Here is a 26,499-nt window from a genome sequence, read left to right on the forward strand (position 1 = left end):
TCACTCATTGGCTAGTTTTGGGGAGATAGTAGTGTCGTGATAATATCACTGAACTAGTAATACAGAGACCCAGGTTAATGCTCTAGGAGCATGTGTTCAAATCCCACCATTGCAGCTGGTGAACATTAAATTCAGTTAATGAAATCTGGAATTGAATACTAGTTTCAGTAATAGTGACTCTGAAAAAATCATTGATTGTTGTAAAAATCCATTTGCTTCACGAGTGCCCTTGCCTGGTTTGGCCTACATCTGACTCCAGGTCCACAGCAATGTGGCTGACTCTTTACTGCCCTCTGAAATGGCCTAGCAAGACTCTTAGTTCAAGGGCAATTAGAGATGGGCAACACTGTGTGAATCTTGCCAGCAACACCCACATCCCATGAAAGAATAAATAAAAAATATTAGATAAACTCTCCACATTTCAGTGAAATGATTCTGTCAAAATATTGAGGTGTAAAAGGAAAGAATGAAGAGACAGAGAGTAATTTCTTGAGAGATGTGACACTTGGTGAGTGAGCTCCATATTCTCCAGGTGACAGCTCACACCCCGTGCAGCCTGACACTTCAACCTGTCAAACTCCACTCTGAACAGGGTTTAAAACTCTCTCAATTTCACTGATAAACTCCCAGGATACACAGAGTCCTACACACAACAATTCATGGATCAATCATCGGTTGGGTGTTGTGAAATTCTTCTTTCTTGGAAAATCTCGCAACCTGGGCAGGTAAGGGAGGATTCTGGGAAGGGACCTGGTTAATCCAGGTCTCATTCCCCTTTCCTCACTTGTTCAAATTTCCACCCAAGAAGGGTCCCGAACTCTTTCCCTCCACACTTTCCATTGCAGGGATGACAGACAGATGTTGAACGGGAGAATCTCATCAATTGGGATTTCTGTCAGTTCCACCTCCATTGTGTGAAAGCTGCTTCTCCCTGTAGGAAACTGGGAGACTAGCATTCCAGGGCCTGATCCTGGCTGGAGTGAGACCTGCTTTCCATCTAAAGGACACTTTCCCTGCTGTAAAAATAGAACATTTAAAATCAGGCGTGTTTTTTTTAAGGGTCTTTGTTCCAGGGAAGAGGCCCCACTTAAATAGCAGCAAGATAACACAGTGATATCCCTCCAAACCCCACTCAGACAGACACAGCAGTTAGTGAGGGAATCACAGCCACAGCCCCAATATATTCCAATTGTCCTGATCCTGGAATTCCAGGCAGGGGCAGCAGCATATTCATGTGGCAGCCGGATACTCTGCTCCATGATGATCCTTCCCAGAAAGCAACCACTGAATTCAAAGATGAATCCCCGAGGTTGGCAGCTAGGGTGTTCACAATTGTGTTTATAGTGTCGCATCCGACAGGGTCAAAACTGGTTCAGGATGAATGAATTATAATCCTAGCCCCTCTTTGGGACTATTCTGGATCAGATGCATTGCTCGGATGATCACTCTCACTTAAGGTAGAGAAAAACAGGCCTCACAGATATTTAACTGTGCCTGAAGAACTGATCTATCTCTCGCCAAAGGAAAGGAATTAACCGAGATTATTACTGTGCTCCAGATAGCCTTTTTAACCAGTTTAAAGCTAGATTATAACAACCTGGATATTATACTGGAGTCCGGGCATCTCTCCTCAACAATTTACCTCTCTACTGAAGATTGTATGGAGATGGGTTTTTGAGTTTGATATAGAAGACAGTATGAGACTATACACTTTCAAAATTATATAAAAGTTGTTTCAGGAACTGAAAATGCAATTCACTTTTTTTGGTAAATCAATCACAGCATTGACAGTTCTTGGAGAAGTAAGTATATAATAGAGAATCCAGAGCTTATTCATGTTACAAAAAAAAGATACCTATTAATATTTGTAGTTGTTTTGTAGTAGAGACCATGATCATTGCTAAAACAGAAACATGTCAAAGTTTTTCATATTGCACTCATCAGGACACTCCTCAAAAATACCAATATAAGGGGAAAACAACTGTTTATACTTTATGAGAAGAGAGTGCTGATTGGTTGGCAAGTGGACTCTGATTGGTAGAGGCATTGATATTATGTGAATCAGCATTCATTGAACTTATGAACTTGGCAACTTATGCAGTTGAGTTCAGTTTTAACCATGCCATGCATACCCAAATAGATGGTGTTGTCATAGGATCCCCTCTAGGCCCAGCTCTCATGAACATCTTTGTTGGGTTCTATGAGAAACGTGTCTTTGAATTAATGACACCTAATCATCTACCTCTCCCGCATTTCTGATATGTGGATGATACGTTTGCCATATTTAAATCTGCAACTGCATATAATAATTTCCTTACACATATTAATGGACTCAACCCCGTGCTCTGATTACCCTGGAAAGTCAAGTTAAGCCAATAATTTGTGCAGCAGCAATAAGAGTGGTATTCGCTAGTAGCAGGATGCTGCCATCAAGCCAATAGGTCATTCTGCCTATCACACAAATGAGTGATGTGGTATATGATTTCTCGTGCCAGTGTGATGCTAGGTATGTAGGCCGGACGTGCCAAACACAGGGGATCACATCAAACAGCATGTCCCAGCCGCTGTTCACAACGGGCAGGGTACAGGCCGTATCCAATCAGCCCTTTCTTGCAAAAATCAAAACACAGTGTCCAACATTAGATGTGATTGGGTGAATGGACAACATTTGCTAATTAATCCTCAGTGTGCTAAGAATGACACTGACAACCAATTGAAGATTGTCAGTTGAGCTCGCAGTGTGGCACTTTTACATGAACTGGAAGCTACACATGTTAATACACAGGGCCCTGCTCATTGCAGACAGAAAGAAGATGTACACATGGGGAGGTGATGGTGTTGTGGTATTTTCACTGGACTAGTAATCCAGAGACCCAGGGTAATGCTCTGGGGACCCAGGTTTGAACCTGCCAGCGCAGATGCTGGAAATTGAATTCAAAAACAATCTGGAGTTAAAAGCCGAAAGATGATCACAAAACCATTGTCGATTGTTGTAAAAAAACATCTGGTTCACTAATGCCCTTTAGGGAAGGAAATCTGCCGTCCTTACCTGATCTGGCCTACATGTGACTCCAAACCCACAGCAATGTGGTTTACTCCTAAATGCCCTCTGAAATGGAGCCACTCAGTTGTATCGCACTGTTACAAAGTCTCAAAAAGGAATGAAAACTGATGGACCAGTCAGCATCAGCCAAGCAACAGCCTGACATATTCATACTCACGGCATCATACTTTACATATAATGTCCCAGACACCAGCAGCAGAGGTGGTTACACAGTAGTGTACAGGTGGGAGGGAGATGCCCTGGGAGACCTCAACTTCATCTCGGGACCCCATGAAGTCTCATGGCATCAGGTCAAACATGGGCAAGGAAACCTGCTGCTTATTACCAAGCACTGCCCTCCCTCAGCTGATGAATCAGCGCTCCTCTATGTTGAATACGACTTGGAGAATGTTCTGAGAGTGCCAAGGGCACAGGGTATTCTTTGAGTGGAAGACTTCAATGTCCATCATCAGGAGTGGCTCAGTTGCACCACTAATGACTGAGCTAGGCGAGTCCGAAAGAGCATAGCTGCTAGACTGGGTCTGTAGCAGGTGGTGAGGGAACCAACAAAAGGGAAAAACACACTTGATGCTCACCAACACAGCTGCGTCCGTCCATGACAGTATCGATAGTAGTGACCAACGCACAGACCTTTTGGAGACGAAGCCTCATTTTCACATTGAGGATACCCTCCATCATGTTGTGTGGCACAACCACAATGCCAAGTGGGATAGATTTCAAACAGACCTAGCAACTCAAGACTGGGCATCCATGAGGCACCAAGAGCAGCTGTAGAAACATGCTAGAACACAACCTGTAACCTCCATGGCCCAGCATATCCCCCACTCTACCATTACCATCAAGACAGTGGATCAACCCTGGTTCAATGAAGTGTGCAGGTGGGCTTGCCAGGAGCAGCACTAGGCATGCCAAAAACTGAGGTGTCAGTCTGGTGAAGCTATAACACAGGACTACTTGTGTGCCAAACAGCATAAGCAACAATTGATAGACAGAGCTAAGCGATCCCACAACCAAGGGATCAGATCTAAGCTCTGCAGTCCAGCCACATCCAGTCATGCATGGTGGTGGACAATTCAATAACTCACTGGAGGAGGAGGTTCCATAAATATCCCCATCCTCAATGACGGGGGAGCCCAGCACATCAGTGCAAAAAATAAGGTTGAAGGATTTGCAACAATCTTCAGCCAGAATTGCCCTGTGAATGGTCATTCCTGGCCCCTCCGGAGGCCCCCAGCTTTACAGATGCCAGTCTTCAGCCAATTCGATTCACTCCACATCTGAAGGTACTATATTGTGCAAAAGCTGTGGGCACTGAAAATATTCCGGCCTCATACTAAAGACTTGTGCTCAAGAACATGCCATGCCCCTAGCCAAGATGTTCCAGTACAACTCCAATGCTGGCATCTATCCAGCAATGTGGAAAATTGCCCAGGTATGCAAGACAAATCCAACCCAGGCAATTAATGCCCCCTCAGTCTACTCTCGATCATCAGTAAAGTAATGGAAGGGATCATCAACAGTGCTATCAAGCAGCACTTACCCAGCAATAACCTGCTCATTGATGCCCAGTTTGTATTTCTCCAGGGCCACTCAGATCCTGACCTCATTGGAGCCTTAATTCAAACATGGACTAAAGAGCTGAACTGCTGAGTTGAGGTGGAAGTTACTGCCCTTGACATCAAGGCAGCATTTGATTACTATGGCATCAAGGAGCCCTAGCTAAACTGGAGTCAATGGGAATCTGGGGGGATATTCTCCACTGGTTGGAGCCATACCTCACACAAAGGAAGATGGTTGTGGTTGGTGGAGGTCAGTCATCTCAGCTCCAGGACATCACTGCAGCAGTTCCTCAGGGTAATGTCCTCTGCCCAACCATCTTCAGCTGCTTCATCAATGACCTTCCTTCCAACATAAGGTCAGAAGTGGGGATGTTCGCTGATGATTGCACAACGTTCACCATTCACGACTCCTCAGATACTGAAGCAGTTCCATGTCCAAATGGACTAAAACCTGCACAATATCCAGGCTTGTGCTGACAAGTGGCCATAAGACCATACGGTGTAGGAGCAGAAGTTGGCCACTTGGCACATCGAGTCTGCTCTGCCATTTAATGAGATCATGGCTGGTCTGATAATCCTCAACTCCACTTTCCTGCCTGTTCCCCATAACCCTTGATTCCCTAATTTATTAAATATCTGTGTATCTCAGCCTTGAATATACTTAACAACCTAGTCCCTACAGCCCTCTGCTATAAAGAATTCCACTGGTTCTCTAGCCTCTGAGAGAAGAAATTCCTCCTCATCTCTGTCTTAAATGGGTGGCCCCTTACTCTGAGATTATGCCCTCTGGCCCTAGACTCTAGCACAAGGGGAAACAATCTCTCAGCATCTACCCTGTCAAGCCACCTAAGAATGTTATCTGTTTCAATAAGTTTGCCTCTCATTCTTCTCAACTCCAATGAGTACAGGCCCAACCTACTCAACGTCTGCTCAGAAGAAAATCCCTCCAAACCCGGGATCAACCTAATGAAACTTCTCTAGGCTGCCTCCATTGCCAATATATCTATCCTTCTAGGTGTGGTCGAACTAGGGCCTTGTATAGTTTTAGCCCGACTATCTTATTTTTATACTCCAATCCCTTTGAAATAAAGGCCAACAGTCCATTTGCCTTCCCTATTACCTGCTGAACCTGTATGCTAGCTTTCTGTAATTCATGCATGAGGATCCCAAATCCCTCTGTGCTGAAGCTTTCTGCAGTCTTCCTTCATTTAAATAATATTCAGCTCCTCTCTTCTTCCTGTCAAAGTGCATTACCTCACATTTTCCCTCATTATATTCCATTTGCCAAGTTTTTTGCTCACTCGCTTAACCTGTCTATATCCCTCTGTCGACTCTTTGTGTCATCCTCACCACTTACCTTCCCACATTTTATTGTGTCATCTGTAAGCATGGCGATAGTACATTCACTTCTCTCATCCAAGTCCTTAATGTATGTTGTAAATATTTGTGGCCCCAGCACTGATCCCTGTGGCACTCCACTAGTTACAGGATGTCATCCTGAAAATGCCCCCCCTTATCCCAACTCTCTGTCTTCTGTTCGTTATCCAATCCTCTATCCATGCGAATATACCACCCCAAACACAATGGACTCTTATCTTATTAAGCAGCCTTATGTGCGGTACATTATCAAACGCCTTTTGGAATTTCAAATAGATTACATCGACTGATTCCCCTTTATCTCTCCTGCTTGTGACCTCAAAGAATTCCAATAAATTTGTCAGCCATGGTTTCCCCTTCATGAAGTCATATCGCCTCTGCTAGATTATATTATGCATTTCTAAATGCTCTGCTATTACACTGTTGATAATAAACTCTAACATTTTCCCAATGATAGATGTTAAGCTAACTGGCCTTTAGTTACCTGTTTTTTCTCTCCCTCCCTTTTTGAATCAGGGTGTTACATTGGTAGTTTTCCAACCCTCTGGGACTTTGCCAGAGTCTAAGGATTCTTGGAAGATTGCTATCAATGCATCCACGATCTCTGTAGCTATTTCCTTTAATATCTTAGGATGCTACCCATCATATCCAGGCTATCAGCCTTTAGCACCATTAGTTTTCCTATTACTATTTGATAGTTATTGTATTCATTTCATCCCCTGCTCCCCCACTCCCCTCTTTTCCCCTAGATTATGTAGTATTTTTGGCTTCTCTCCTTTATATATATTTTAAAGTTCTTACAGTCCATTTTTATATTACTTGCTAGTTTACCCTCAAAGTATATTTTCTCCCATTTCATTTTGTTTTGGTCATCTTTTTTGGGTTTTTAAAGCTCTCCCAATCCTTTGCCTTACCACTAACATTTGTCACATTTTTTTTTTCTTTCAATTTGACATTTGGCATTGGGACATGTCCATCATTCTCTTGTAAAGGAAGGTGACTTAGGGCATCGGTATTTGCTATATGAATCCCTGGTCTATGTACAAAGGTGTATTCATTTGCCTCCAAAATTCGGTCCCATCTTTGTATTCTTACAGAGGCTCTGGGTGGTATAAGGTTTTCCTCGCTAAGCAGACCCAAAAGTGGTTTGTGTTCTGATGCTATCATGAAATGTCACCCATGTACGTATTGGTGGAATGTTTTTGCACCAAAAATAATCAAGAGACCTTCCGTTTTGATCTGAGGATATCCTTTCTCAGCTTTTGTGTCCTGGGTACACAGCCTATCGGCCTCTCTGTGCCATCATCCATATTGTGAGATAGTACCGCTCCCACTCCACAGGGAGAGCGCAGGTCAGCTCCACATCCTTCATCTGGTCATAATGCACTAAAAAATTTTAGGAGCGTGAGAGCTGTTTTACTTTCATGAAGGCTTCTTTTTGGGGAGCCTCCCAAAACCAACACTGCTTTTTTCCTTAGCAGCGAAAATAGAGGGATTAGAATTGAGGACAAGTTTGGTAGAAATCGCCCATAGTCATTTATCATCCCTAAAAGTGATTGAAGTTCAGAGTTGTTCTTGGGTGCAGGTGCCTCTCTGATTGCTTTAACCCGATCTTCAACCGGGTGTAACCCTTGGGCATCTACCTGGTGCCCTAAATAAGTGACTTCATTTTCTTAAAAAGTGCATTTTTCCTCCTTCAAGCACACCCCTGCTTCTAGAAATCACTTCAGGATTTCCTCTAAGTTAACCAAGTGTTCCCTTTCAGTGAATCCAGTTATCAGTACATCGTCCAGGTAGACTACAACCTGAGGTAGTCCCTGTAATAAGCTCTCCATTGTCCTCTGAACAATGACACAGGCTGAGGAAACACTGAAGGGCAGGCGTGCGTATTGGTATAACCCTTTGTGGGTACTGATGGTTACAAATTCCCAGGAGGTGTCACCCAGCTCCAGTTGCTGATATCCGTGACTCATGTCAAGCTTTTTATACATTGTCCCTCCTGCTAGTTTAGCACATGAGTCTTCAGTCTTGGCAATAGGGTAACTGTCCAGTTTGGCTGCTCTGTTGATTTTTAGTTTATAGTCCCCACACATCTGGACGTCTGTCTGATTTAAGGACAGGGACTATGGATGCTGCCCACTCTGAGAACTGAACTGCTTTATGACACACAGTCTCTCTAGCCAGTTCAGCTCAGCATCAACCTTCTCTCTCAGGGCATGTGGCACCAATCTTGCTTTCAAGAAATGAGGGGTTACTTCTAGGTCCACATAAATCGTGGCCTGTAGGCCTTTGATTTTTCCCAGGTCATCTTTGAGGACGGTGTGATTTTTTTTTACCAGCTCTGGTAGCACATCTGCTCACACCTGGAAGATTTCAGACCAGTTTAATTTAATCTCCTCCAACCAATCACGCCCCAGAAGGCTTGGCCCTTCACCTTCTACCACCATCACTGGGAGCTGTACCGATTGGTGTCTGGAATGAACAGTTACTCTGGTGATAGCTTTTACTTAGATTTCTTCATCTGTGTATGTTTTCAACTTGGCAGATGTTTGTTTCAAATTTAATTGTTCATTACCTTTATTTAAATATCTGAAAGTGTGTTTTCTTGTTCCAGTGGTAGAAGCACTCGTGTCTCCGTCCACTTTTAATGGTTTACCATTCACTTACACTGTAACAAATATTGGCTCTGTATTCCCAACTCTAATGTTGAATAATGAATAAATGTCAGGATTGGCTGCTTCTGGCTCTTCTACACTAAAGAGTTCATTGCATCTTGGCTGTTGATTGGAGGCCTGTTTAAATCTCGCTTTGTACTGTGTCATTATTAACCTCGATTTATGCCGTTAATTCATTTATTTTGCCCCAAATACTATGTGCATTTCAGCAAAGAGACATTAATTTTGCTTTTTTACCATTTTTTTCACCCTTTGACCTATTTGCTGGTTTTTAAATGTTTGCACACTGTGACCCTTCCTTTCACACACTGGGTATCATTACCTCAATAGCTGCCCTACTCTGCTGTCATATCCTTTTGCTTTGTAAGCCTACGTATCCCCTCTCCAGAAGCATCTCCAACTCAAAAACAGAATTACCTGGAAAAACTCAGCAGGTCTGGCAGCATCGGCGGAGAAGAAAAGAGTTGATGTTTCGAGTCCTCATGACCCTTCGACAGAACTCCAACTCTATTCAGTTTAAGACAAGTAACATTTGCCCCACACAAAGTGCCAGGCAATGACCATCTCCTACAATAGAGTATCTAACCATCGCCCCATGACATTTAATTACATTATCATCACTGAATCCCCCACTCTCAATATCCTGGGGATTACCATTAACCAGAAACTGAACTGGACTAGCGATATAAATACTGCGCTGACAAGGGCAGGTCAGAGGCTAGGAATCCTGTGACAAGTTACTCACCTCCTGACTCCCCAAACCCTGTCCAGCATCTACAAGCCATAAGTCAGGAGTGTGATGGAATACACCCTACTTGACTGGATGAGTGAAGCTCCCACAACACTCAAGGAGCTTGACATTGTCCAGGACAAAGCAGCCTGCTTGATTGGCACCACATCTACAAATATTCACTCCCTCCACCATCGATGCACAATGGCAGCTGTGTGTACCATGTACAAGATACACTGCAGGAATTCACCACGGCTCCTTAGGCAGTACCTACCAAAACCACGATCACTACCAAATAGAAGGACAAATGCAACAGATAGATGAGAACACCACCACCTGGGAGTTCCCTTCCAGGTCACTCTCCATCCTGACTTGGAAATATATCACTGTTCCATCACTTTTGCTGGGTCAAAATCCTGGAACTCCCTTCCTAACAGCACTCTGGGTGTATCTACACCACATGGACTGCAGCAGTTTAAGAAGGGAGTTGACCACCATCTTCTCAAGGGCAACTTGGTGTGGGCAATAAACGCTGGCCCAGCCAGTGAAGCCCACATTCACTGAATAAAAAAGATACATTGCACCTGTTTCAGCTAAACAAGATAAGTGACGCTATTCGCTGGCTCATTCTTCAAGGCAATACCTTGATGAATAAGGATCAAGTTGCCTGGCTTAAATTTCAAACAATTCTTGGCAGTTAACTGTCTGTCACCATCACTGGTGCATCCTTCATGGCAATACCTCAACCAATCGGAGTCTACTTACAATCCAGCCAGCACTCTCTTCACACTCATTAACATTTATAGTAATATTTACCTTAAATACCCAAGCAGAAAACTGCCAAGTCTAGCAAGATGCCTCGATCCAAGTTAGGGGGTGAACTATCATCACTACACTATAGCAGCATACCTTCACCTCGAGAGACGCTGGAGTGAATCCAACAAATCTAAATATCCTACTGTGTAGTTCCAATATATATGTACACAAACATAGGAACAAGGAGCAGGAGTAGGCCATTCAGCCCCTTGAGCCTGCTCTGCAATTTAATAAGATCATGGCTGATCTGATAGTAACCTGAAATCAGTATCTCACATATCGCCGATAACCTATCACCCCCTTGCTTATTAAGAATAAGGGGGAAGAAGGTAAATGAGAATTTATGGTAAGGGAGAATTCATTATAAGGGAATGAATTACTTAAATTAGAATCTATAGGCAGGCCAGCACAAATCAATAAATCAACAATTAACCAGTTAAACCAGATAAATCTTATGCGCTCCCAAACTTTGTGCACCCTCAGGGTTTGCAATCACCAGCAAGGCCCTGGGAGTTAGACTGGAGTCAGAGAATGGCAGTTATATAGGTTAAGTGTGCTCTTCAACAGATAGGGGAAGGACAGATGGTCCCAGCTTAGATAGGAAGGCAGGTCTCTACCTGGGTGAAAGTAGGGTCAGGTGATGCATGTCCCTTTGTACCCTTTGTTACCAGGGACTTGTCTGTATAATGTAAATCTATATGTTGATAAGATGGGAATCTGGAGGATGTTCTTACATGTGACCAATAATGTAAAAATATGGTGAACACGTGTAGCTTAGCAGAGTGCTGTCTCAAGCTGTATTGAGAAGGTGCTCTCCTTGCAGTTGCTCGAATAAACAATCGTAACCTGTACCTGAGTCTCCTAAGGTCCGTTCATCAAAGATACCACATCACTATCCACCTTGGCCTTAAAAATATTCAAAGACTCTGATTCCACCACTTTTCCAGGAAGAGAGTTCCAAAAACTCACGACCCTCTGAGTGAAACAAAATTGTCACATCTCTGTTTTAAATGGGTGATCCCTTCTTTTTAATCAGTGACCCTTAGATCTAGATTCTCCCACAAGAGGAAACATCCTCTCCACATCCACCCAATCAAGGCCCCTCAGGATCTTGACGGGTTCTCAAAATTCCCACATTTTTCACATCATCAACAAGGATATGACTTTTGGACAGTTATGGCAGAGGACCCAACTGCTGAGTAAAGTGTAGCACCCTGCAGACAGGAGGCAAGGCCCATGAAGGCCTGGGACTGGACATGCCCCGGGCTTGTTGAGTGCAGTGTGGAATGTTGCCTGGAACCAGACAACGAGAGAGACAGAATACGCATTCTTCCCTTTAAAACAGTCAACCCAGAGAAAGACTTCATCTTCCACAAAACTAAAACCCATCAAAATCTTGCATAAATAATCGCGATTAACTACTAAGGCAGCAATCAATGTAATTATGCGAACCTATCAATACTCCACATATACAATAGCTTGCAGTTCAAGACTAGTGTCGGGAGCAAGAAGACAACGATAAAGAACATGTGAACCCATTAAAAACTACGAGAAAACAATCACTTGAAGAAGCCCACGAAAATCAAACAAAGAATGAACTTTGATTTGGTTTCAGATAAGCAATTTGAAAAACTGTATAACTGGGACACCAGTTACGAAGGGGAGGAGGATGAGCAGTTTTGGAGCAGTTGAGGCAGAGTTTATGCAGGGAGTGGTAGCTGAGCCAAGTGGAGAGAGGAGATCTGGAGGTTTGCAGGCCCGAAGGCAACATCACGGTGAGGGGCACGGGGTGGCAGGCCCAACTGAAGACAACAAGGCCGCAACCGCAGCCCTCCACGAAGATCGACCACCCACAACCGCGCCCTGCACCCAACTGAAGAACCTTCGCAGATTCTACAGACCAGGACCACGTGGGGACGGCAGGTCCCAGAGGACACAAAGAGCGTACCCCAAAACTGCAACCGGCTTACCTGGCTGGATTTTGAACTGTCAAGGGACCCTGGTTGGTGAGCATGATCCCTGACCTCTCCTGGTTCAATTTAGTTAGATTTTGGGGGTGGGACAAGAGTAAGGGGATTAGTAGCGTGATTTTCCCTCGTTATGTCATGTGTTCCCGATTCTTATCTAAGTGTACTTTGTACGTATCTATAATCTCAGTGTAATCCTAATGTTATAAATTCATTTGTGACTTCAGCACACCCAGTTCTTTTTTTCTTATACCAAACCAGTTGTCTGCTGCACTTTGTCACAACCCCCAAATAAGTCCAAGGTCTCGAACCCAGGGAGTGGGAGCAATTCGAACCGCTCAGAAGTCAGAGGTGAAGCTGACACACACCACCACCCCCTACATAATGGTGACCACGGCAGGATCTTGGCAAAAGGGATGTGATGCAGTGGACACTGAATTGAAAGAGAGAACTGAAATAGAAGAGAGGATTTCAAATTATGTGTTCAGTGAGGTGAATATGGAAAAAAATGCGTCACGAATCTGTTAAAGGCTGGGGACCCGGTAGATGCTGCAGCTAAATGGACAGAAGGGAAGGATCATAAAAAGTCCATAGAAAAGGCCGTCTGGCTGATGTGCTTCAAGAAACAGATGCAGCTTTTGGACGGGCTCGTTGAAGCACAGGCAGCTGAGATTCGGGAGTCAGCCCTGGAAGTCCAAACAAAGGCCCTAGCAGAGGAAAAGTTACTGACAGCATTGCAGGCTCTGACCCAGGAAAGGGTGCAGTTAGTGGGGGAGCATAAGTCCCAGCAGGAATATTTACAGTGTCAGGTCACCAAGGCAAAGAACAATGAGCTGGGGTTGCAGGAAAAGAATGCTCACCTAGCAAGACAAGTAAGAGAGCAGGAGGAGAAAGTAAAAGGCTTACAGGCAGCCTATAAGATAATGAGTGCACAGGGGTTTGAGGATGCAGACCATGGCCCCTGGAAGAAGCAGACAGAGAGTCTGAACCTTGCTCTAAGGATGGCAAAAGGCCTGGTGTGCCTCATAAGCCCTAGTGCAGCCCAGGTCGACTTCACAGGGAACCTGGGGAGGACGGTTCAGACACCACAGGTAGTGCCAAGGGACCACCCGGCTGAAGAGCAGGAGGGCCCACGACCACCACCCGTAGCGCCAAGCTTTAGCAAAATCTGGCAGGAACGGGAGGTGGAATTAGGGGCAGAAGCTGAGGAGGAAAACCCCCAGCAAGATCATCTCCTTGTTGATCCTCTCCAGCCAGGTAAGCCGGTTGCAGTTTTGGGGTACGCTCTTTGTGTCCTCTGGGACCTGCCGTCCCCACGTGGTCCTGGTCTGTAGAATCTGCGAAGGTTCTTCAGTTGGGTGCAGGGCGCGGTTGTGAGTGGTCGATCTTCGTGGAGGGCTGTGGTTGCAGCCTTGTTGTCTTCAGTTGGGCCTGCCACCCCATGCCCCTCACCGTGATGTTGCCTATGGGTCTGCAAACCTCCAGATCTCCTCTCTCCACTTGGCTCAGCTACCACTCCCTGCATAAACTCTGCTTCAACTGCTCCAAAACTGCTCATCCTCCTCCCCTTCGTAACTGGTGCCCCAGTTATACAGTTTTTCAAATTGCTTATCTGAAACCAAATCAAAGTTCATTCTTTGTATGATTTTCGTGGGCTTCTTCAAGTGATTGTTTTCTCGTAGTTTTTAATGGGTTCACATGTTCTTTATCGTTGTCTTCTTGCCCCCGTCACTAGTCTTGAATTGCAAGCTATTGTATATGTGGAGTATTGATAGGTTCGCATAATTACATTGATTGCTGCCTTAGTAGTTAATCGCGATTATTTATGCACGATTTTGATGGGTCTTAGTTTTGTGGAAGATGAGGTCTTTCTCTGGGTTGATTGTTTTAAAGGGAAGAATGCGTATTCTGTCTCTCTCGTTGTCTGGTTCCAGGCAACATTCCACACGGCACTCAACAAGCCCGGGGCATGTCCAGTCCCAGGCCTTCATGGGCCTTGCCTCCTGTCTGCACGGTGCTACACTTTACTCAGCAGTTGGGTCCTCTGCCATAACTGTCCAAAAGTCATATCCTTGTTGATGATGTGAAAAATGTGGGAATTTTGAGAACCCATCAAGATCCTGAGAGGCCTTGATTGGGTGGATGTGGAGAGGATGTTGGGATCAGGGCCGATGTGCCTGGCCTGGCAGCAAAGGTTCGGCCTGCCCACTGATAACGGGAATGAGGGACCCCTCCAAAACCAGTTCATAGTTCCCCACGGCAACCAACAGCTTAGGGCCATGGTAAGCCATTTAACTAAACTTGCAGCACATGGGGATCCCTTGGTCCACTTCAGGGAAGTGGAACAAGCAGCAAGCATCAACGAGTGCAATGATGCTGAACAGGCCAAAATGCTGCTATTCTCCCTGGACAGTAAGCTCTTCCAGTCCCTCTCTGACCAATGTAAGATGGGACAGTGTGATTATGGGGAGCTCAAAGAGGAAGTTCTTGAGGCCATGGGGATGAATGAGGGAAGTCCTTTCTCCCAGGTAGAAAAAACAGTGCAGCTCATAGGGGAACCCCCAGAGGCTTTTGCAGACAGGTTGTGGCCGGTGTATAGGAGCACATGCAGTGGGACACCTAACCGGGCTAACCTGGACCAGGATCAGCGGGCCCACTGGTTCCGTTGCCCGGTGGCAAACAGCTTGGCACAGGTCAGGGCTGCGGCAGGAATGTGGTTTGACCCAAAGAATCCCCTGACTACCAAACTCACAGTGATCAGACAATTGACCATAACTTACCGTAATGGTAAAGGAACCGATGCACACCCACCTAAAGGGATAGTGCATGAAATGCAACCCGGCCAGGGTAGGAAGGAGTGGCATCAGGAAGGGAATAACCCTTCAAGCACAAAGCTCAACTGTTATGGGTGTGGGAAGAATGGACACTGGAGGAAGGAGTGTAAGAATCCTTGGAAAGTTAACAAGGGAGAGAATTCCTCAACCCCAGCCCAAGAGGCAGAGACAGGAATCCCTCCCGCCACAGTCGAGTCATTTTTGGACACAATGAGAACCCTACTGACTGGCCCAGTGAGGGTAGCAGCCACCACCGGCACGCTGACCCCATCAGCCCCATCTACCCCACAATCCTGACCAGAGCCAGCGCAGCCTGTTTACCTGTGTTCCCTTACCTACGACTTATGGAAGAGACCCTCGTTGAGATGGAGGTAGAAGAGGTAAAGGGGACCTATCTGTTGGACACAGGAGCATCATGTCCCGTGATCCATTCAGCTAACCCCGCCACCTCACCTCTATCTAACGGGGTCCCATACAGTCTGTCAGGATTCACAGGTAAAGAACAGGCTGGCTCATTTTCCATCCCGCTGACCATTCGTTTAGGAACACTCCGCTCTAAGTGGGCCCGTATCCTAATGAAGTGGGAAGTGGAGGGTGGAAAAGGGATCCTGGGAGCTGACTTTATTGTAGGCCATGGGATCCTAGTGGATTAGAGGAATCACTGCCTATGGGGGGTAAAAACAGGAAAGGGAGGTGGAGTAGTATCATCCCAGGGAAATAGGGGAAGGGGACCCTGTGCACCATGAAGCCTAAAGAGGTTTATAACCTCGAACTGTTGGTCAGTAATACCCCAAGGGAGTTCCAGGCATTTATGCGAGCCCACCTAGCCACATTTACCACACACAAACACGACTGTGGGAGGGTCAACGGGTTCGAGGTCAGTGCAGATGGACCCTATGGCACGGCCACAAAAGCAATATAAATTCCCCAGGGAAGCGGAGCCAGACATGGAAGCAGCCATGTCCTCCTTAATGCACCAGGGGGTCCTGAGAACGATAACCTCCCATGTGAACTCTCCACTGTTGCCTGTTAGAAAACCAGACAACTCCTGGAGGGCCACAGTAGACTATCAGGTGCTCAATAGTAACATCTCAGCCTGTGCACCCACGGTAACAGCAGTTGCCAACCTGATAGGATGTATTCCAGCATCCGTGACCACTTTCACAGTGCTGGATATCTCCAACGGGTTTTGGTCCATCCCTTTAAGGAGGGAGGATCAGTTTAAGTTTGCCTTTACCTTTAGTGCGCAACATTACACCTGGAACTGTCTGCCTCAGGGCTTCCACAATAGCCCCAGCATTTTCCACCAATGCACGGCAAACAGTTTAAATGGCTTCAGCCAGCCCAGGCGGCTGGTACAATACGTGGATGACATACTCCTATTCTGAGTGCTGTGCTGCTCCAAGAGCGGCATGGCAAGCTGAGACCGGTGGTCTACTCCTCCAGGAGACTCACAGATGTGGAGAAAAGCTACTCCAATTGTGAAAGGCACCTCTTGGCCACACATTGGGCTGTGAAAAGATCGCTGATCTTCACAGGCACTTCTCCCATCACCCTCCTCACCCATCACTCGCCCATCCAGATGCTCCTGGATGGGATAATCAAGGATGGGACAGTGAGCAGTGCCCGCATTGCTCTCTGGACCCTGCTTCTCTCACAGTTGGACCTAAAAGTAAAAGGGCTGTGTGAGCCAAAGATTGCAGCTAACCTGGTATATCCTGGAACAGCCCACCGGTGTTCCATAGAAGGGGTTTGGGAAGTAGACGTAGGTTTATGGGCCGGGATACTTCCCATAAGCTGTGAAATCTATGTGGATGGCTCCAGCACCGTATCTGCTGGTAAGCGACTCACGGGGTGTGGAGTTTATGACCCAGCGGCAAACCTTGCCCTGGTATTTAAGCTCCCCAGCACCATGAGTGCCCAGCAGGCTGAACTGTGTGTGGTAGTGTACGTGGTTACACACCCCGAGATCTTCCCCACCCCACACACGATTTGCTCGGACAGCATGTTCACATGTAATTCGTGTACGGAGTACCTGGTCATCTGGTCACCATGGATACACCTCCGCTGACGGGAGACCCCTCACAGTGAAACACTTGCTGGAGAAAATCTTAGCAGCAGTGGGGGAGGAAGGGGAGGTTTTCATCCATAAGGTGAAAGCCCATTCTTCCGCAGAACCCCGGAGCGAGGGCAACTGGCAGGCCGAGGTGCTAGCTAAGGAGGGTGCCCCCGCACAGTCATTATGTGGGACCCATATGGGTCCCGTCCTATAGCAGCAGTCACGGGTAGGAATGGGACATGGGGGAGTGCAGGGATAGCTTTAACCCCGGAACTTAAGACTGTCCAAACACAAGACCCCGTCCTCAAGGCAGTCCTCAGTGCAGTGGCAAAAGGGAAAAGGGTTGAGGGCCCTTACAGCACAGCAGCCTTCTCTGTAAAGGGGGGCATGCTGTTTAAGGGAGAGCAATGGGTAGTACCGCAGCAACACAGGAGGGAATTCCTTCAACTAACCCATGAGGGTCCCGGAGCGGGGCATCCCGGTCCTGAGACCACCTGGCAGTGGGTGGAACAGGCAGGATGGTGGCCAGGACTCAGGGAAGATGTCCGTGAGTTCTGTGCCAGCTGTCTGGTGTGTGCTGCTAACAACCCTGACCTGCACAAAAGGAAGGTAACTATGGGACAGGAGGATAGAGGGACCATGACAGTCGATCCAGGTCGACTACATTGGACCCCTACCCACTGCCCATCGAGACTATAAGTACTGCCTAGCCCTGGTGGATGTGTTCACAAAGTGGGTAGAAGCCTTCCCCTGCTGAACAGCCATGGCTCTGAGTACAGCCAGGATCCTGGTCAGGGAGGTGTTCTCACGATGGGGGCTACCACAGTACATGGAGTCTGACCAAGGGAGCCACTTTACCGGGCAGGTCATGCAGAAAACCCTTATGGTACTCGGCATAGAGGGGAAATGGCACGTTGCACACAACCCACAGTCCTCAGGGGTTGTAGAGAGGATGAACAGAACCTTGAAAGAAAGGCTGAGGAAAGAGACGGTAGACTCACCTAGAAAGTGGGTAGAACTTGGATAACCAACGTAAGTTGTTTAAATCCGAGAGAAGGGAACAGCCAGTTGGGGCAAGGTCTGAGGATAAAAATCCTCAACCTGCAGCAGGAGCAAACTCACAGACTGCACAAGCTGGTGCAGTGGCTTGTTTTAAGGGAAGGGCCATCCCACCCACCGTTCGGGACACTCCCTCACTCATCTGGGACTCAGACGAGGTGGGACCTGAGGGCAGAGAGTTCCCTGCCCCTGACACAGGTTTAGAAGAGGTACAGCCTGAGGATAGAAATCCCCAGCCAGCGGCAGTGGAGATTCCACAGACCGCACAAGAGGGGACAGTGGCTCGGGTTAAAGACCCACCAGCCAGAAAACCCCCACCAGCCAGAGTTCCTAGAAGGTCCCCACAAACGCCATGGCCAAAGAAACCGTGGTCACTGGCTCCCCAGTTTAAAAGGTCAGCCCCTCACGTCAGGGATCGATCTGAGGACAGAGGTCCCCAGCCAGCAGCCGCAGGCCGTGAGGGACCAAAGGTACAGGACAGGGGGTCCACACCGAAGGGAGTAGTGTGCTGTAGCCCGAACAGGGATTAACCTGGCCGCCCGGGGATGGGGGGCAGATGTACATAGCTTCTGTTATTTAATTTTGAGATTGTTAAGTTTGGGTGTTTTAGTTAAATTTTAAATAAGGTGTTTGGTAGTTTAAGTATTATTGTTTAAGAGTGTTTGTATTGAGTAGAGGTCGCAAGACTCGACTATGCTTTACCCAAGCCAGTGAATCTGTTAGGGAGCTGGTTATATGCTCTTATGTCTCCCGACAGAAAGGATTTCGATAGGATGGGGGGCATACTCCTACTCGCTCAGGGGAGAGAGCACCGGTTGTGACTGCGAGGGGCAGTGAAGGTAACGTGGAGGAGATCACTACCTATTCCCATGTGGGAAGATGGGCAGGGCGGCTGGGATCTAACTCCACCCAATACTCCAGTCAGACCGGGTTCACCTACGGGGAGGCCTCTCTCCCCTGCCCCAGCAAACAGGTTGTGGCCACACGGGTCGGTGTCACTGAGGGGAAACGCGTGTGCCTGACCTGCAGGGGGGTGGGGGGGAGGTTAGGTGAGCGTGTGCTGGGACAAGTGGTGGAAATCGGAACAGGGAATCTATGTCTGCATGTGGGGATCACGGAAGACCTGCCCCACGGGCGTATCCATTATCTTTTCCGCAGCATGGCTGGACAAGGGGAAGGGGGTGGAATGGGATTCCTACCTACACACTTACATAACCCCATCCTCTCCAGCCTCAGTTAAGGCCGCTGAACTCGTGGCACGCACCCAAAAGCCCCTGCCCACGGCCCCGACAGGAAGGACACACATGGAGAAGAATCCTGCCACCACCAAGGGACCAGGGAATGGGCTGGTACTAGTGCCAACCGAAAAGTTGCTCAGATACTGAAGCAGTCCATGTCCAAATGCAGCAAGGCCTGGATAATATCCAGGCTTGGGCTGACAAGTGGCAAGTAATATTAGTGCCACACAAGTGTCAGGCAATGACTATCGCCAACAAGAGAGAATCTAACCATCGCCTCTTGACGTTCAATGGCATTATCATCACTGAATCACCCACCAGCAACATCCTGATCAGAAATTGAACTGTGCTAGCCATATAAATACTGTGGCTACAAGAGCAGGTCAGAGACGTGGAATCCTGCGACAAGTTACTCACCTTCTGATTCCCCGAAGCCTGTCCACCATCTACAAGGCACAGTCAGGAGTGGGATGGAATACTCCCCCACTTGCCTGGATGAGTGCAGTTCCCACAACACTCAAGAAGCTTGACATTGTCCAAGACAAAGCAGCCCGCTTGATTTTCATCACATTCATAAACATTCACTCCCTCCACCGTTGATGCACAGTAACAGCAGTGTGTATCATCTACAAGATGCGTTACAGGAATTCAGCAAGGTTCCTTACACAGCACCTTCCAAATCCACACCCATTACCTTATAGAAGGACAAAGGCAGCAGATAGATGGGAACACCACCACCTGGAATTTCCCCTCCAAGTCACTCACCATTCTGACTTGGAAATATGTCACTGTTTCTTCACTGTTGCATTGGTCAAAATCCTGGAACTCCATTCCTAACGGCACTGTAGGTGTACCTACACAACATGGACTGCAGTGGTTCAAGTAGGCAGCTCACTGCCACCTTCTCAAGGGCAACTAGGGATGGACAATAAATGCTGGCCCAGCCAGCGAAGCCCACTTCCCTTAATGAATAATTTACAAAAAGCTTTCCCGCCAAAGCCCCTCACTGGGTTACTTTATCCCTGGCACTGCCTCTCACTGGGTTATTTTTTTCACGGGCACTGCCTCTCACCGGGTTACTTTATCCCTGGCCCTGCCTCTCACTGGGATTTTGTTTCCTGGCACTGACATTCACTCGGGTGCTGATCCCCTGGCATTGATCCCACTCGGTTTCTCTTTCCCTTGCACTTCCTTTCACTGTGTTACTTTTTTACTGTCACTGCCTCTCACTGGGTTTCTGTTTCCTGGGCACTGCCTCTCACTGGGTTTCTGTTTGCTGGGCACTGCCTCTCACTGGGGTGCAATCCCCCTGGCACTGCCTCTCACTGGGTTCTGTTTTCTGGGCACTGCCTCTCACTGGGTTTCTGTTTGCTGGGCACTGCCTCTCACTGGGTTTCTGTTTGCTGGGCACTGCCTCTCACTGAGTTTCTGTTTGCTGGGCACTGCCTCTCACTGGGTTCTGTTTCCTGGGCACTGCCTCTCACTGGGTTACTTTATCCCTGGCACTGCCTCTCACCGGGTTACTTTATCCCTGGCACTGCCTCTCACTGGGATTTTGTTTCCAGTCACTGACATTCAGTCGGGTACTGATCACCTGGCATTGATCCCACTCGGTTTCTCTTTCCCTTGCACTTCCTCTCACTGTGTTACTTTTTCACTGGCACTGCCTCTCACTGGGTTTCTGTTTGCTGGGCACAGCCTCTCACTGGGTTTCTGTTTCCTGGGCACTGCCTCTCACTGAGTTTCTGTTTGCTGGGCACTGCCTCTCACTGGGTTTCTGTTTGCTGGGCACAGCCTCTCACTGGGTTTCTGTTTGCTGGGCACTGCCTCTCACTGGGTTCTGTTTGCTGGGCACTGCCTCTCACTGGGTTTCTGTTTGCTGGGCACTGCCTCTCACTGGGTTTCTGTTTGCTGGGCACTGCCTCTCACTGGGTTTCTGTTTGCTGGGCACTGCCTCTCTCTGGGGTGCAATCCCCTGACACTGACTGACTGGGGTAAAAGGGAACCTGCAATGGGGGGCACAGTGTAAAAATAAGGAGAAGCCTAGGCATGTGCATCTTTCTAATGTTTTGAAGGCTGGGGAAAGAGGACAGGGATAGACAGTACAACCCCTCGAGACTGACCATCCATTCAGGCCCAACAGTCTATCTGAGTGTCACTCCAGGATCCACTCAAACCCCTTTTCCACCTCCGGTTCAGGCATCCCTTCACCTTCCCCAATTCCAATCATTCCAGACCTTTTCCCTGACCACTTTACTAATGCCAGGGATCATTCTCTCCAGTCTCTGGTCGTAGCCTTTTTAATTTTTCTGTTATTTTTAACTCCCGGCAAGGTAAGACAATTCCCTTCAATTTATTGCTAGCTTAAAGTCCCAGCTAGAAGAGGTTCTAAGCATTAAAGGAACATAATCTTAGACTCGGTCCTCAAATACAAACCCTCTGCTCCAGGAGTGTCAAAGCCCACAAAATTATCTCAGGACAGGACAGACATTGAGGCCTGTCTTAGCAGACCAGCTTCTTTGAAAGTCAAACAATATCAGCTCTTAGAAATCATAATAAGACTTGTGGAGTAGTGTATTTATGTGGATTGCCAAGATAATAAATATTTTAGATTACACGTTGCATATGATTCAAAAACATACACACATTATTGAAGCCCATTACTCTTTATAGCTTATGCATGACGTTATAAATGATAATTAAAGCAAAACGTAACGTGTCAATAATAGACTTAAATACATGAAATTTATAAATCCAACTTGCCTACAAATATTGTGAGATAACTCAAACAAACAGTAACAATTAATAAAGATATTTACTCACGAATTCAATATGGCGATATTGAATTTTGATATATCTCTGTCTCAACCCGGGGTAATTCTCAAAAGGGAACACTGACCCTTTATGTTCCAAAGGTTCCTGACTGACCTAATCCTCATGGTGTGAACTTTTAAATGCATTGGGTGAAATCGTCTGTGCCCACTGGCGTCGGGCGTGTTCGGTGCTGTGAGCGGACAATATGGCAAGAAGGCCAAAAATTGGTTCCAGGGAGTTGTGTAACCAGATTGTGATTGTCCTCTCAGTCCATCAATGGTGGGCCGCATTTCCATCCATTGGACATGGGGAACCTCAATGTCGTACACCTACATATCATTGTAAGGCTCACCTGTCAGACTCATTCCTCCCCCAGCCGGATCGTCCACCCACACTGATGTGTTTCACAACAGCTTATAAAAGGTGTGCACTTGATGGGCTGAACTTTGAGGCAAACTTGGAGGCGAGTGCACAGTAACATTGCGGAACACTCACCAAGCACGCCGGTTAGACTTCAAGGTTCAGGCACGTTTTTGGGGGGCTTGGGGCAAAGGCTGCCCTGCAGTTGAAGGTAACACACAAGCCCGTGTGGGGTGATGGGTGGGGGAGTGGGTGAGGGAAGCGGTCACGCATTAGGGACACCTTGTATAAAGTGACCCTTACTCTGCAGCTGAGACAGCTCAGGAGCAGCCACATTGATATGATTGGAGTCAGGCCTCGAGCTTATCTGCCCACTCAAGCATGCAGTCCAATGGGCAAAGCTGCCGCCAATCGGCCGGGTGGAGTGGGGCGGTGGAAGGTGGGGTTTCGGGCAGCCATGCAGCGCAATAATCTCTGGCCATCCAAGTGGTGACCAGCTCGCTCCAGGATGTGTTAAGGGGACTTCAAACTGAACCAAGAGAGGTTCTTAGTACACCCATGCTGACCCACGCTTCTCTCTCTTTCATCTTGCAGGAGGAGTACATCAGGATCATGGAGCCTGGTGAACTAGCTGTATGTCTCATGGCTTACAGAGAGCAAAGACAATGGAGAAGAGAGTGACTGAGGCACTGGCTGTGCAGAGAGAGGAGTAGCACCCTCAGGAAGAAGGGGTGACTGGGACTCCCGCTCATGCCGCTGAAGGGCCACAGTGAGCCATTGCTGGTCAGCACTGAGCTGGACCTAGGGACTATACGAGAACCAGGTTGCAAGAGTGATTAGATTTGTCCAGGTCTCAGGTTTCCCACAGGTACAGGGTGCCATCAACTGTACTCATGTGGCACTGAGATCTCCTTCGCTACACACGGTCCACTGTGTGAACCATAAGGGATTCCATTCGCTGAATGTGCAGTGGATGTGCAACCACCACAAACACATCCTGCAGGTCCGTGCACCGTTTCCAGGGAGTGTTCACAACTCCTAGATTCTCAATCAGTCACAGATCCCTGATATCTTCCAGGGTCCACAGAGGCTGCAGGGATGGCTCCTCAGGGACTAGGGCTACCCACAGAGGACGTGGCTGATGACACCCGTGCGGTGGCCTCAGACTGTAGCAGAGCAACGCTATAGTGAGGCTCATGCTGTAACCTGGTGGAGCAAACCATCGGGATGCTGAAAAGGAGGTTCCGGTGCCTGGACCGGTCTGGAGGAGCCCTGCAATCCAGTCCCCAGAGGGTGTCTCCCATCATCCTCGCCTGCTGCACCCTTTACAACCTGGTGCTGCAAAAAGGAGAGGGGCTGGCTGAGGAGGAGATGGAGGAGCTGGAGGTCTCCTCCTCCTCCACCACCTCCGAGGACATCGACTGTGATGAGGGTGAGGAGGGCCTTGAAGGCAACCATGACTAGGATGAGGCCCTCGCACTGGCCAGACGAGGCAGATGTGCTCGGGAGGCCCTCACAGCCTCTAGACTTGTGGAGGATGATGACAACGTGCAGTGGAGAGACACCATAAGATCCTCACATTACATCTATGAATATTTGAATCCAGTCTGGCTTATGGCAGGACACATACCCTCTGTGATAATGCTCCTGTCATGGAGATGCAGTGGAGGCCCTAATAGTCACTTGGCTGCAGGAGGATGATGATGACATGCAGTGAGGACTCACCTAATATCTTTACATAGCCTCTGAGAATGTCTGACTCCTGTCTGGCTAAGGGCAGCTCACTTCCGCTCTGTGATCAGGGTCATATCAAAGAGACACAGCCCTGAAACTTAAGGAGCATCTGATCCTTTGTCCGCCTTCAGCACCTGAGCCCTTCAGGAGCACAGCGTCACTGGTCACAGATGCTGGGGAGATGGGGGCCAGCCCCACCTTAAAGGTGCTGAGAACACACAGAGAGAATGACGGATCTCTGGGATGCCTGCCCACAACATTCCAGCAGCACTAACAAGCACAGCCGAGGTGCAGGCATCAGGAATGTGTCCAGGGAGGGTGAGGACACAGCATTACTTTGGTCTGAAGGCTGCACAGAGCACAGGGAATAGGCCATGGACTGAGAATCCTGCCTTTATCTTGTGCAGAAATGTTTCATATCTGAGTGACATGAACAGTGCTCATCAGAACAAGGAGATAGAGGATTGGCGTCCTCTGGAGGCTGAGACCTGGAGGGTCCTGGCCTGCTTTCGGGCTCCTGCTGTGTGGTGTTGGCACCCGCATTGGCCTGTGCAGCTGGAGCTGCTGAGGCCACAGGAAAAGGGGATTAAGATGTGCCGGACACTCCCGGCATCACCTGGATGGATGGCCTCAGGCTGTGCACCTGCTGATCCTCCCCACTATGGATATCCAAGGGCCCCTGGCTGATTCCTTGAGGAGAAAGGGTAGACTTACCCTGGTGGAATGGGGGAGGTCATTCATCCTCTTGTGGCACAGGGTGGCAGTCCTCTTATGCAGGGCTTTGGAACTGACCACGCTGCCACAGCCTGCCAAGCCGGATTGGTGATGTTGCTGTCCATCCTGCGGCCAGAGTGGGGGTTAGAGGACATCATGGCGACTGTCCAGTGCGTCCAAAAGGTGCTGCAGAGACATGTCATTGAACTGGGAGGGCTGCAGTCTTTTTCCCATTCAGGACTATGTCTTCTGTGCAGCAGCCATGGGCTGGAAGCACTGAGAGGTTTTGCTGCAGCTACACTTTAAATATGGTATCGGGTGTGATGAAGCGGTGAGATGATGGTGTGGAGGGCAAATGAGAGGCCGCCTGGCATGGAAACGGTGTGTTTCCTGGGAATGCATAATTAACACGGTGGGTTTGGGACAATAAGCTGTTTTCCGGCCGATGGGTAAAATGTCGTTTTACCCACCCGCTAACGCACTTAAAGCAAATCTGGGACGATTCCGCCCGGTGCCTGCAGAGACAAAACAAGCTCCTATTGTCTATTTTATTAATAAATCTTATCATTGAAGAATTAGTGAAGGCTAAATGTTTTCTTTCCAACCTGTGTAATGGGGTATTTTGAAATGAATGGCTGGTTGGCTACATTCCAAAAGTAATTTAGCTTCAGGGTTTAGCTGTACTCTGTGTTTCTTTCAATTTTGGCTTATACAAATGAACATACGAATTAGGAGCAGGAGTAGGTCACTCAGCTCCTCGAGCCTGCTCTGCCAATCAATAAGATCATGGCTGATATGAATGTAAACTGAACCCCACATTCCTGTCTACCCCTGATAAACCTTCACCACTTTTTTAAATCAAGGATCTGCCTTAAAAATATTCAAAGACTCTGCTTCCACCACCTTTGGAGGAAGAAAGATCCAAATACTCACAACTCTCTGAGAGAAACAATCTCTCCTCCTCTCTGTATAGAATGAGCAGTCCTTATTTTTAAACAGTGACCTCTCGTTCTTGATTCTCCCACAAGGGGAAACATCCTCTCCACATCCACCCTGTCAAGACTCCTCAGGATCTTAAAAGTTTAAATAAAGTCAATTCTTAATCTTTTAAATCCCAGTGGATACAAGCCTAACCTGTCCAGCCTGTCCTCATAAGACAACCTGCCCATTCCTGGCATCAATCTAGTTAACCTTCTCTGAACTGCTTCTAACGCATTTACATCTTTCTTTAAACATGGAGAGCGGTGCTGTTCACAATACTCCAGATGATTCATGCACTAGGATCCCCAGATTCCTCTGAATCTCAGAGATCTGCAATCTCTCACCATTTAGATAATAAGCTTCTTTCTAATTCTCCCTGACAACATGAACCAGTTCACAGTTGCCCACCGTATTCTCCATTTACTAGATCTTTGCCCACTCACTTATCCTACCTATGTCACTTTGTAGCCTCCTTACATTCTCTTCACAATTTACTTTCCGATCTATCTTTGTGTTGT

This window comes from Carcharodon carcharias, chromosome 5 (assembly GCF_017639515.1).
Source record: "Carcharodon carcharias isolate sCarCar2 chromosome 5, sCarCar2.pri, whole genome shotgun sequence".
Taxonomy (NCBI): Eukaryota; Metazoa; Chordata; class Chondrichthyes; order Lamniformes; family Lamnidae; genus Carcharodon; species Carcharodon carcharias.